This window comes from Cydia fagiglandana, chromosome 24, assembly GCF_963556715.1.
Source record: "Cydia fagiglandana chromosome 24, ilCydFagi1.1, whole genome shotgun sequence".
In the NCBI taxonomy this organism is placed as follows: Eukaryota; Metazoa; Arthropoda; class Insecta; order Lepidoptera; family Tortricidae; genus Cydia; species Cydia fagiglandana.
The window spans coordinates 7,845,101-7,859,085 of NC_085955.1; positions in this window are offsets into that span (position 1 = coordinate 7,845,101).

Here is a 13,985-nt window from a genome sequence, read left to right on the forward strand (position 1 = left end):
TTACTCTGGGGTAGACTGATCCCATATATTGAGTACTGCTGTCACCTTTGGACAGGAGCACCTGGATGCCGCCTTGGGTCCTTCAAATCAGTCCAAAGCCGCGCTGTACCTATGAATAGAGATCTCCAAAAAAGAAGTTTATAAGTTTTAAAACGGTCGGCAACGCGCATGTAACACCCCTGGAGTGTAGACGTCCATAGGATGCGGTGACCGCTTACCATCAGGTGGGTCGAAAGCTTGTTGGCCACCGATGTACTAAAAAAACATAGGTACCTACACTGTATTTGTCTACATTAAAAGTAAACTTATTAAAGCAAAAAATAACCCTTTCGTTTCGTTAAGCAGGCCACTGACGAGCCTTCCAAATGGATGCCGTTACAATGGATTCATCCAAATGGACGGCATCCTAATATTAAACATTTAAACATTGTACGTTTTTGACATTCACGGACCGATTTTGGATTGCAGCCACGCTATTTGGACTGTTGGAAGGCTTGTCAGTGACCACCTTACGTTCATTTCGTTTGGGGGGGGGGGCGCAAATTTGGTGTCTGCCCCGGGCGCCATATCCTCTAGCTACGCCTCTGGTCTGACCTAGTGGGTAGTGACCCTGCCTGCTAAGCCGATGGTCCTGGGTTCGAATCCCAGTAAGGGCATTTATTTGTGTGGTGAACACTAATATTTGTTCCTGAGTCATGGGTGTTTTCTATGTATATAAGTATGTATTTATCTATATAAGTATGTGTCGTTGCCTAGCACCCATAGTACAAGCTTTGCTTAGTTTGGGGCTAGGTTGATCTGTGTAAGATGTCCCCAATATTTATTTATTTATTTTATTTTATTTAATTATGATTGATATATAAATTACAAATTGTTGACAGGAGCATACAAAAGGTTAAATATGAATAGCCAGTAGCTTAGCGGGTGAGATTCCCTTCCCAAATTTCCATTCAAAGCAAAGATGGTAGGTAATTAAAAAATAATATTAAGTAATAATATGATTTATTAGTTTTGGTTTCACAGGCAGCTTTTATCTTATCTAATGCATAACATCTATGTATTCAATGTTCGCTTGACTTTTGTTAATTTCGAAAATGTTTGAAGTCTATGAAGTAAATGAGTTCACTGAGGTTACACTGATTCGGGCAAACCTGTTCACAATTTCACTTCACGGTTTGAATCATTACTAACACTTAAAGTATTGTCTCTTCAGGTCAAGTAAGCCAGCAGTGCACGTCCTTAGCACTGGTAACTGCCATGAAGGCGTCATTGCAGCGGCAGCTTTGACTGTTCGTGCTAACTTGGCGAGGACTTCTCAGCGTGGAAGAAGAGCCCGCGGAGCCCGCTCTTGCCCGCTCTGGCTGCGCCGCCGCCTTGATTGGGGCTGCGGTGACGACGGCTGTCTGAAATTGTTAAACTTAGGTCAAAATTATATGCAATTAACAACGCACTCTTCAAATATTACACTATATAGAGTTATTTTATCACGAAATTGTAATTAACTAAGTTAAACAAATGCCAAAATATTTCATTTGCTTACCGATAAAACAATTATTTTCTCCAAAATTAGATTCGCTGTTCACTTGACACTCTTGACAGCTGACAGATGACGTTTCTTGACGGTTTTGAACGAGAACCACAGACTAAAATTAATTTTTATCGACTTGGCCCGTCGAATATGCGATAACTAAAAAGATTGCCTCTTGGCTAGGTTATTATAAACATTATCGACCAGTCGCTCGCGAACGTAGAGATCGAATCGATACGGAGCGAATGTAATTTGGCTACGGGCCCAGGAAACTTGGCTATTACAACATGATTTAAATTTCATACATGAAATTCATGACGACTTCGGTTGCTATGCCATTTCGTCTGTGGACTCAACAGCCGGTGTACTTCATGGGAGGCCATACGGCGGGCTCGCGCTAATGTGGAGGAAATCGGTTTTCAAAAACGTGTGCGTAGTGGACTGTGGTAGTGACAGAATCATTGCGGTGCGTGTTCAAATCGAGGATAACGCGTTTCTGGCCTTTAGTGTTTATATGCCGTATGACAGTAACAAAAGTGAGGACCTAATGAATTTCACGAACTGTCTGGGAATAATTAGTGCTGTTATTAATGACAGTGAAGTGGAGAACGCGTTTATCTTAGGTGATTATAATGCACACCCGAATTCACGGTTTGGTCAAGAACTCGATAATTTTTGTAGGGATGAACAATGGGAATGCGCTGATGTTAAATTCTTAGGTGGTCAACCCGATACATACACGTACTTGTGCGAGGCGAGTGGCGCGCGCCGGTGGCTCGACCACTGCGTGACTACCTCTGCGGCGTGCCAACTGATTAAGTGTGTGCGTGTGGACAACGACGTGTGCTGGTCGGATCACTTTCCGCTATATATTGTACTTGACATGACTGTTATGATCACAAAACTTAACCAATACCCTTCTAATGATCTAAGTAAAGTACTTTGGAACAACAAAAGTAAAGATACAAGATTGTGTTATGGAAATTCACTTTACAGATAATCTATAATGCATAACATCACTAATAGCACAGGTGTTTACAATAAGTACCTACTATAAGGCCCACTTGCACCATTCTACTAACCCGGGGATAACCGGTTAAACCTGGAGTTACCATGGTTACCAGTACAATTTGACATTAGGTTATCAGGTTTAACCGCTTAACCCCGGGTTAGTGGAATGGTGCAAGTGGGCCTAAGTATTTTATTGAGCAATTTTTAAATATTTTGCGCAATTTTAAATAATTGTAAGTAGCACGTACGTATACTACCTATTGTTTTGAGTGTTAATAAATTGTTATAATTATTAATACAACGGTTAAAATCTTATTTTGTTGTAAATAAAAGCAATCGACATTCATTACATCTGCATTTTTATTTTGATAAAGATTTTTTTATTTTAGCGCCCTCTGTCGACAGCTTTTAACGTTGTGTCTTTTTAATAATAACACCATTAATAGCGCCATCTAATAAAATTATTGTGAACTAAGAAAAATATTAAAAAGCTAGAATACAAAAAGTTTAATACCGCCATCTATACACAATTTTATGAACCTCAACGACCACTGAAAGTTGAGAAAGCAATGTCATCAACCGTTTCAGCTCTAAATCGCTAGATGGTGTTATAATTAGAATTTGCGTTACCTGTTGAATATCCTAGAAAAGGTTGTCATCAGTTTCATCGCGAAATCGCTAGATGGCGGATGTAATCAAATATCACAATTCTTACATTTTGTTAATTTAGTTAATTTTTTTTATTTCCATTATATTATATTATGTACTGTGATTGGTGTAATGAAATATATATGTAACTCTATTCTCTTTCGTGTAATGTGTACCTTATACATTAGCGCACTGCAGTTCACTGCACTACTTAGCGCACTGTGCATATGCATAGGCACAGAATAAATAATAGTACTAGGTACAGAAGACTCACTCACTAACAAAACGCGTCTGTCACGGTCAGCAGAGATATGACCGCTAGGTGGCGACAGCGCCACGCGCGGCTTATGGCAAACCCCAAAATTGGTGTGGAACGGATGTACTTTTAGCTACCTGTAGCAAAGCGACAAAATCGCGGAGTGAGCCGCGCCTGGCATAGGTCAAAAAGTTTTTTTGAAAACTTCTAATACGGAAGAAGAAGCGTTTCTGTTGACTTGTCTGCATACTATCTGATGTAAAAACTCATGTTGAGGATGTGTTGAGGAACCGTACCTACTACCTATATAAAAAAAAAAAAAAACATTTATTTCGGACGATTCAATCCATAGTAGTTAGTAACAAACTTAAAAATAGACTTAAATAACTATATTAGTACCTAAACTAAGATATTGGGAGGTCCAGTGCCTAACTAATGCACTATCCCATCTCCCTGCCACTACGGCCGGGGAATTAAAATATTATTTTTAATATTATTTTTTTATTAATATTATATTAAAATTTTACGAAAATAGGAAAATCCATATTTACACAACACCATAAACGAGAGCCACTTTAGAATTTTCTTACATTTGCGCAAATTAGAATGACAAATATCGGTAGGTATAGCAAATCAAATAAAAGAATAAGTAGTGAAAAATAAAAAACCGGCTAAATGCGAGTCGTACTCGCACCTATAACGGCTCCATCACACAGGCGCGTTTTGCGGGCGGCCCGCGCTCACGCCCCGCCCGGAAAACGCGCCTGTGTGACGGAACCTTAAGGGTTCCGTACCATTACGCAAAAAGCGGCAAATAAAACACGTTTCTTGTATGGGAGCCCCTTACATTTATTTTATTTTGTTTTTAGTATTTGTTGTTATAGCGGCAACAGAAAATACATTATCTTTGAAAATTTCATACTATGCAACTATCACGGTTCATGGTGAGTGGTGACAGACAGACAGACGGACGGACGGACGGACAGGACAGTGGAGTCTTAGTAATAAGGTCCTTTTTTACCCTTTGGGTACGGAACCCTAAAGAACACCTTACAGTAGTTACAGTTCGATAAATGTCTGAGGATCGTGGTCAGTATCAGGGTTGCATCTGGAGCGGATGATCTGTCTCCACCGGTTTCTGTCCAACGCGTCTTTAAAGCCCCCTCCAGACTATGCGCGTGAATCGCGCCGCGATTCGCGCACGAGTGTGGAGGAGGCTAAAGGTAAGGTATTTAAGGTAAGGGCGTTACACCGTGCGAGAACTCACATGCGAGTTTCATTATATTGCAGTATTTGATCGGCGGCTGAATTGGATGTAAACAATAGTCCGCAATGTAACTAAACTCGCATGCGAGTTCGCGCGTCGTCTATATGAGCCCTCATGGCTCCTCTACACGTTGGGCCAACGCCGGCAATCCAAGGGACGCATTTATGCGTTAGAGGGAGCAAGTGATATTGCTATCTCATTCTACCGCATGGCTACGGCCCTTGGAGTGGCCGGCTTTGGCCCATCGTGTAGAGGAGCCATTAAACTAAGGCCCAGTTCAAGAAAACACGGCTCAATTTATATTAGGTAAATGTAAATTGACAAATTCAGATCATAATCAAGAGTTGCGTAATAATAATTCTTCAAGACAGCCTTTTTCATCATTTTGTATTGCATAAAACACAAAAAATATAAAAAGTATTGACTGACTTGCAGTGGCGTAGTTAGAGAATATGGCGCCCGGGGCAGGCACCAAATTTGCGCCCCCCCAACCCTGAACCAACGAAACCAAACCAAACGAAATGAACCAACGAAAGGGTTACTTTTTTACTTATTAAAGTTTAGGTATTTTTAAATTAGACAAATAAGTGTTTTTAGTAGGTATAGGTACATCGGTGGCTAACAAGCTTACGACGTCTATACACTTCAGGCACTAGGGGTGTTACATGCGCGTTGCCGAACATTTTAAAACTTATACAGTTCTTTTTTGGAGATCTCCTTAGACTTAATGGTTCAATATCGCTTGTGAGTTTGGGATCGTAGACTATTCATAGGTACAGCGCGCCTTTGGACTGATTTGAAGGATCCAAGGTAGCATCCAGGTGCTCCTGCCCAAAGGTGACAGCAGTATATAGGATCAGTACTCAATATATAGGATCGTCTATCCCAGAGTAATGTATCGCCTCCCTTTATTGAGCACACCGAGTTTTTTTGGATACGAGCGCAGCCTACCCAGCAAGATGGCTACGAAATTATTGGACGTCACTGATGGAGATGTCAACACCGAGGCTCCCAATACTACATGGGAATTGTTGTGCCTTGAAAAATGAGGTTTTCTTAGCGGTAAACGCGCAAAATTGAACCTTGGTGGGATTTCATTGGACTAAATTGTCCCGATTCCACACAGAAACTCTGAATAGAATGCTCTCAATACCTGACACAAGTTTTTCACGAGATTCCAGTATTACAGAACGAGCGATGTTGGCCCGGCATGTGTTATACAGGATGGTACAAACCTAGACGTCCAAAAAAATTATTTTTTGATTCCTCACGCTGTGGGCTATCAGAATATGTAGGTACGAGTATGTTAGCCGACTTTTCGAATAATGATTTTTATTACTTTTAACTTTTGTTAAGAAATTCCGGGGTGAAGCAATTAATTTATTTTAAAAAAACTATCGAACTTTTTTGAATGTTCCTTTTCGTAACATAATCCTTGACAAACAGTACAGTTGCTAAAAAACACAACGGGTTGCACTCCGGGAGTGCCGGCAGAAGTGAAAACTCAATGACATTGTAACAGTTCTTCGATCAGGTCACGTGTCCATCTTACGGTCAGGTGACACCTGTTACGAGTTTAACATTTTTTCCCCATGACAAAAAGTGCACAGCGCCGCTAAAGAAGTTTTCACTTCAAAATATCAGCATCCTCACTTGGCTGAGTTGGGAAAAAAAGACAAACTTTTAAGCCGACCATTGACTAACAGGCCGCCGGATGATATCGGCCTGTCAGTTAGAACAAAATTTTGACAGCTCCGAACAACTGACAGGCCGATATCGTCCGGCGGACTGGTAATCAGTGGGCCCCTTAAGCCAAGCGCGCACCACGATTTTTTGTCGCGCGATAATTTAGTCGCAGAAATGTAACGTATGGGTTTATATGGCGGTGCGCGCATATGCGACAAAAATATCGCAGCGATTTTAAAATTGTGATTTGTTACATTTTTCCGCGACAGCGCGCGACGCGATTGTCGCAAAGTGAATTGCAGCATACGAAGCTGTATGGCCCCGCGCGCACTGCGATAATAAAATCGCAGCCGGGACCTCAGTCGGCATTTCGCTCTCCAAGCGTCAACATATCGGAACCTGCTTCTCCAATGGAGTTACAAGATGAGACGCTAGATGTTGACCGTTTAATTATAGAAATAGAAGGAGATCACCTTTGTGGTATAAATACTCAGTCATACAGCGATTGCATATTGTTTCACGACAAGCGACTGGTACGACATCCATGTCGAGAATGAACAAATCGTCGACTTTTTCATCGCAGTGCGCGCACTGAATTTTCTGCGATAAATTACAGCGCGATTCTAAAATCGTGTCGCAAAAATTAAAATCGTGGTGCGCGCTTGGCGTTACAGCATGTCAAGCTTAGATGTTGCCCTTACCTAAATAAATAAACATTACAAGCGATTTCAAGGACTTTTGGTTATTTTAGAAACTGCTAGACCCTAAGTTTTTTTAAAAGGTAAAAAAAGTGATACTCAATAGTCATAATTTGTCAGAGTCGCCGGTCAAAGGAACTTAGGTAGGAATTAGTAATTCATTAAAAAAAATCTACTTTTGTTATTTCTACTATTATTTTATGGGGTCACTTCCCCATCGCTATTTCATGTAATCAGTAATGAGCGGACGACGTATGCAATATAGGTCTTATTACGAAGCATTACGTATATCGTTTGACAGGATTTTGACGTAGGTATATTGCATCCGTCGTCCGCCCATTTGTTATCAGTGCAAATACCACGAACAATTATTAGAAGGAATAAAAGCAAAGTAAAGCTTCACCCTGGAATTTCTTAACAAAAGTTAAAAGTTAAACTCGAAAACTACGAAAAGCTACCTAACATACATATACATGGGGTGTAAAAAAATTTTTTGGTCGTCAAGGTTTGGACCACCCTGTATGCAGGGCGGCTACAAAATAACTGCATTTCCGTATACTGAGCAATTTCTACTATGAGACCAACCCAATAGTCACAAAAAAAAATTTGGGTGTTTCCTACATTTTGGCTGGTCCATTTTCTATGGGAGGTTTATTGCCCATTTTGGCGCCCCCCCCCCCTTGGACGGCGCCCGGGGCACGTGCCCCCGCCAACCCCCCCCTAGTTACGCCTCTGCTGACTTGAAAGAGTATTGACCTATAATTTTTATTAAATGCAAGTGACGCAATTTTGAAACTAACATACTATTTTATTCGAATAGAATAGTGTCTCTTAGTTGTAATGTAAAATGATATTTGGACTACTTTTGACGTCTACAACGGGGCCACCAATAAAATTTTTATTGTACGAGAATAACTTTAGCAAACTCGCTAAACAAATGAATAACGTTAAATTCATAATTTCTTCTAATGCAATCTGTACCTTGATGCGTAGTAACAAAGTTAAAAATCCAAATAGAACGCATGTCGAGTTACGTCTTTATAGTTTTGACTTGTTCATGGTTAAAGTTTTTTCAAGTTGTTTTCGATATGACACTATTCGAGCGAAACGAATTAACTCACATCAAAATAGCGATGAACTCTCAATTCCAACTCATTGTAATAAAGTTGAAATTTCATTGAATCGATTGTGGTTTTACACCGTTCCATTGTAGATTGCAGATTTTTTTACTATAAAATGGCGGATTTTTATAGGTCTTTCTAATTTGGTCGCTAGCGTTTAAAAATAGAAGCCACGCGTTATCTTATTATTTTGTAAGGTTATTCGCTCCGGCACACGTGCGTGGTACGCTGGCCTAAACTGGGCTAATCACAACGGACCACTACACATCGAATACTGGGCTCTGAAGGCTCTAGGTTATAACGAATTTTGGGGTCCAGTTATATATATTGGAGTTGAATGAACAGGAGGGATTTGTGAACGGAGCACTATGTAAGGGTTAGTGCTTAGGATGCGGTGAGGAAATACTCGATTTCGTGCCGTTACTGTCACTGAAAGTAATAGTACATTACTACAGAGGCCGGGACGAAAGGGGTTGCCGGCCGAAGACATATAGACGGCCGAGCGAAGCGAGGCCGGATAGGTCTGAGCGCGGGCAACCCCATTTCCCGCCGAGGTATGTATAGTGCTTTTCTCAAACATGCAATGAAATAAATAAAATAAAAAATCCACGAAACCCAAGTTTTATTTATAGAAAAAACTAAAAGTAAACTACACCCAAAATATAACCAACACGTACCTATATCATTATCACGCGTATGTTTTACACGAGTCGTGTATTTTTACTACCCGTATATTTTCATGTATCTTTGATTTTTTCGCCTTGTATCCGTCTGACTTTCGTTTTCGTCACATACAAAGTCTTTCATGTTGATATCATGTTTCACATACATCGTTGCTTTATGCATGGAGTAAATAAGTATAATTTCCACAGTGTTGACGAATTTGTAGTTACATTCATTTAAAATATGCCACAAAACTGTTTCTAATAAACTGTAAGCCATTTTTCTTAGTTTCTCAAATAATAAAATTGCCATAAGCAACTTCGTCTTTGATTTGGCGGCAGAGGCAGCAAGTTATAAAATCAATTCTGCTTACGCTGCCAATTCCAACACCTACGATTACAATTAATATTAATTTCATTATTTCGTCGGAACTCATTGGAGTGGCAGGGACAAACCTCGATAGCACGTAGACCGCCGACTCCAATTTTGAGTTCGTATTTCGGCAAAAACACGACACTTCGATGAGTTCACAAGCACAGGGTTGCACGTGACGTCACTGATCTTCTTTAAAGTACTTTTCACTTGATTTTGAGTTTAATTAGAGGAATGCAAACTTTTTGGACGCGCCCGCGATGAGATTTTATTTTGCACTGGCGGTTGGAGGTGAAGGGAGTGCGGGGGTTGGAAAAGGATGTTGCCAGGTATGATATATATAAAAGATGCGTTCGAGTGGTGTGTATGATATATTATGAATAAGTTTAAAATTAATTATAAAAATGTATGAAATCACAATGGCGTAGCCAACTTCGGGGCGCCTAGAGGTTTCCTCTACATTGCGTTAAAAAAATGAATATTAATTAATATAGAAACTAATAGTAAGAGTATTTTTATTAACTAAGTTTGTACTATGTTAAATTTGATTATTGCGTAGGTAACGGGCAGAGCCGAGTTACAGGACGGACATAAGTTCCTGAAGAAGTAGTTACTTTAGCGACGCGAATTACATTATCTTTTCCTGGGAAAACCTCTGAGACAACGGCGAGAGGCCAGAACATAGGATGAGCATTATCATCTTTAATGACAACAACTGTTCCCACACTCACAGGTTTGGAAGGTGAATTCCATTTATCGCGTTGTTGAAGGGAAGTCAGATATTCCATGCTGAAACGGTTCCAATAACTCTGAACAATTTTATTTAAAAGTTGATAGCGAGTTAACATATGATTTGGAATATTATTATCGACTTTCTCCGCGGGTAAAAATTTAAGTGGAGTGATATTTAAGAAATGACTTGGAGATAACGCGGTCGGATCAGAAGGATCCGATGATAGGACGCAAATCGGACGACTGTTAAGCAGCCCTTCAATTTGGACCAAAACTGAATTAAATTCTTCATAGGTTAAAATTTGATTACCTATAACTTTATATAAGTGAGTTTTGACTGACTTGACATTAGTTTCGCTTAAACCGTTAAAGTTCGGACCATAAGGTGGACTGTGTTGAAATTGAATTTTATGTTGCGCAAGGTAATTACTCAAATAGTTATTATAATCAGTGGACTGTATAAGTGGGTAAATTTCGTTTAATTTGTTTTTCGCACCAATAAAATTTGTACCTCCGTCACTATATAAAATTGAAACCGGACCTCTGCGTGAAATGAATCGTTTAAAAGCGGCAAGAAATAAGTCCGTGCTCAGATCGGAGACCAATTCTAAATGGATGGCTTTTGTTGTTAAACAAACAAACAGGCAAATATAAGCCTTGTGGCTTTTAACTCCGCGACGGCGTATATGAGTGATATAAAACGGTCCGCCGTAATCGACAGCCGTGTGTACGAATGCTTTTACTTGAGAGACGCGGATGGCGGGGAGGTCACCCATCGGTGGTTGTGTAGACAACGGTTTAAGTTTGAAACAGGAGTTGCATTTGTGTACTCTTTGGCGAATTAAATTTCGAGCAGATAAAATCCAATATTTTTGTCTAATTAATGCTAGTACTAAGGCGGGACCGGTATGCAGGTTCGACGAGTGATAATAATCTACTAAAAGCGACACTATTCTACTTTTTGCGGACAGTAGTATTTGATGTTTTTGATCAAAACCTAACTGTGAATGAGTGAGTCTACCTCCTACTCTTAGGAGACCTTGGTCATCAATAAATGGGTGCAGTTTAAGAACTGATTTACTAGGAATTAGTTTGTTATTTTTAATAGCATCAAGCTCGCGAGATAAATGTGTTGCTTGTTCGTAGCGTAGTACGCGATATTCTGCATATTCTAAATCCTTTGGAGTTATGGAACCTTGAGAGTGGAGTAATTTTGAAAAACGGAAAGCGTATACGAGTGAGCGTATGAATTTAGTCCACGTCGAACATCTTACGGCGAGGTCGTGAATTGGGTGAGTAGGTTCATCCGTAGATACAATTTGCGCGGGAAGCGATGTAATTTTAATTTCTTGTAAATCTTCCTGTTTATTATTGTTTATTTTAAATTCTTTTACAGGCCAGGTATTAATCGGAGCGGACAGCCATTGCGGGCCGTGGAACCAGAGTGAGTTATTTACTAATCCTGTTGGCGTTACAGGTCGCGACACAATATCTGCAGGGTTCTCTACACCACGGACGTGGAACCAGTGGGAAGCGGGTAAGTACTCATTTATTTGAGCTATACGATTAGCTACAAATGTGTGAAATTTATAAGCGGGTGAATGAATCCATGTGAGTGTTACAGTAGCGTCTGAAAAAGCGTATATTTTATTTATAGTACATCGTTTACTTAGGACGTCGCGAACGGAATTTATCAATTTTGCGAGTAACACAGCGGCGCAGAGCTCTAAGCGAGCGAGTGTTTTATTCGGATTGGAAACTTTGGATTTAGCGGTGAGTAATTCTACTGAATGCGCGGTTGAGTTTTCATCTGAATCTATGCGTACATAGATAGCAGATCCATAGCACTGCTGGCTAGCGTCGGCGAATCCGATTAAAGTTATTCTGTTTGTGGACGTGATGCCAATATGACGCGGTATTTTAATTTGTGATAAGTGCGGAAGTTCCTCGTGGAATTGTTTCCATTTGGAGACAATGAAGTCAGGTACTTCATCATCCCAGTTAAGTTGAAGTTTAAAACATTCTTGAATGAGTAATTTCATGTAAGCTACAACCGGGCTAATTAGACCTAGCGGGTCGAATAAGCGCGCGGTGACAGATAGAATCGAGCGTTTAGTACAAGTTTCTGGAAAATCTATGTTTGTTTTGAAATGAAAGTTATCGTCAGTCGGCTGCCACTGCATACCTACGATTTTAGTGTCAGCGTTGGGATCGTCATCAAATTTGACAGCGAGAGGGCTTTTTAGTGCGGATGGGACGCGCGACATGAGTTGAGTATCATTTGAAATCCATTTAACTAAATTGAAACCTCCCGATTTGAACATAGCGGTCATCTCCTTATATATTTTTTCTGCCGTATCTACGTTATCCACGGAGCTAACATAATCGTCGACGTACATATGGTTTTCGGCTTCATAAGCGGCGAGCGGGTATGAATCGCGGCTATCTGCGGCAAGTTGTCGCACGACACGCAAAGCTAAATATGGCGAACTGGAAACACCGAAACAGACCCTATTAAATTGATACATTTCAATCGGTGAATTGGTGTCAAACCTAAATAAAATTCTTTGGAATGAGTGATGATCAGGAGAAAGTTTCACTTGAAAATACATTTTTTCGATATCAGCGGATATTGCGATTGAAAACATGCGAAGATTTAACAACAATTCGAAAATATTATTCTGTAGAACTGGGCCTACATATAGTAAATCATTAAGTGATTTTCCTGAGGTGGTTTTACAACCAGCGTTCAGTACGATACGCGTCTTTGAAGTTTCTTTGTCTGGACGATAAACGGCTCTATGCGGAATGTAATAAGAATCAGTGGTTTGAAAATCATTTGGGATCTTTGTTAAATAACCTTGATCTATGTAAGTTTGAATAGTTGCGTTATAATCTGACCGTAATCCAGTTGAGTCGAGTTTCTTTTCCAAATTTAATAAGCGGTGCTTCGCGGCAGCATAAGAGGATCCTAATTCGGCAGGCGAGTGTTTGAAAGGAAGAGCAACGGTGTAGGTACCGTCGTCATCGCGCGTGTAAGTTGATTGAAAATGTTTTTCACATGCTTCGTCATCTGGACTAAAATGGATTTTTTCTGGGACATTTTCAATTTCCCAAAAGCGTTGCGTTAATTGATCGAGACAGAAATCTTCAGTTTGGCAAAAGAAAGACTTTTCCAAATTGTGAGCGTTTAATGAGCGAGTTTCATTTTCGAGCGAGTTAGGAAAACATTGCGCCCTTCCTCCGGCGATGTATCCTAGAGTAGTTTCAATACCTACAACCGAGGAGGTCGGCGAGGTCACTTTACCTGGTCCGAGTAACGTGGGAAATAGTTCATTACCTATCAAACAATCTATTTCACCCGGCAAGTAATATTCGTCATCGGCCATCGGCAAGCCTTGAAGATGGTCTAATTGCGTGGTTTCTAGCTCGGCGCTAGGTAAAATATCCGTAATTTCATCCATAACGCGGCAGCAAACGGTATAGGAACAGCGTGAGTCGAATCGAGAGTGTATTGTGAGTTGCGTTATTCCAAACGTGCGGTCTTTGATTTTTCCTATGCCATTAATAATAGCGGGTGCGGGAATTATTTTTAAATTTAAGCGTTCACAACAAGCCTTCGTTATGAAATTAGTAGCCGCTCCAGTATCCAAGAAAACGCGTAGGCGATGCGTTTCATTGTTACTATAAACGTTAACAGACGCGGTCGGGCATAAAACTAACGTGTCACTGTTAGAGTTTAGCGCGGGAATGGTAACTGATAACGCGATGTTGTCGTTATTCACCTGAGCGCTTGTCTGACCGCCGTGCGTGCGAGCGGCACTCGCCGTAGGCGAGCGCGGCTGACGCGGCGGGTGAGACAGAGACGGAAGATTCGCGGAGCTAGTGCTTGGGAGCGGCGCTGTAGGAGCGCGCGCGCCAGCCGAGTTGTTGTTATTATTATCATTTGCTGAATCAGCTGATCGCGGGGAATGCGTTGTATTCGAATGGGTTTCGTAGTGTA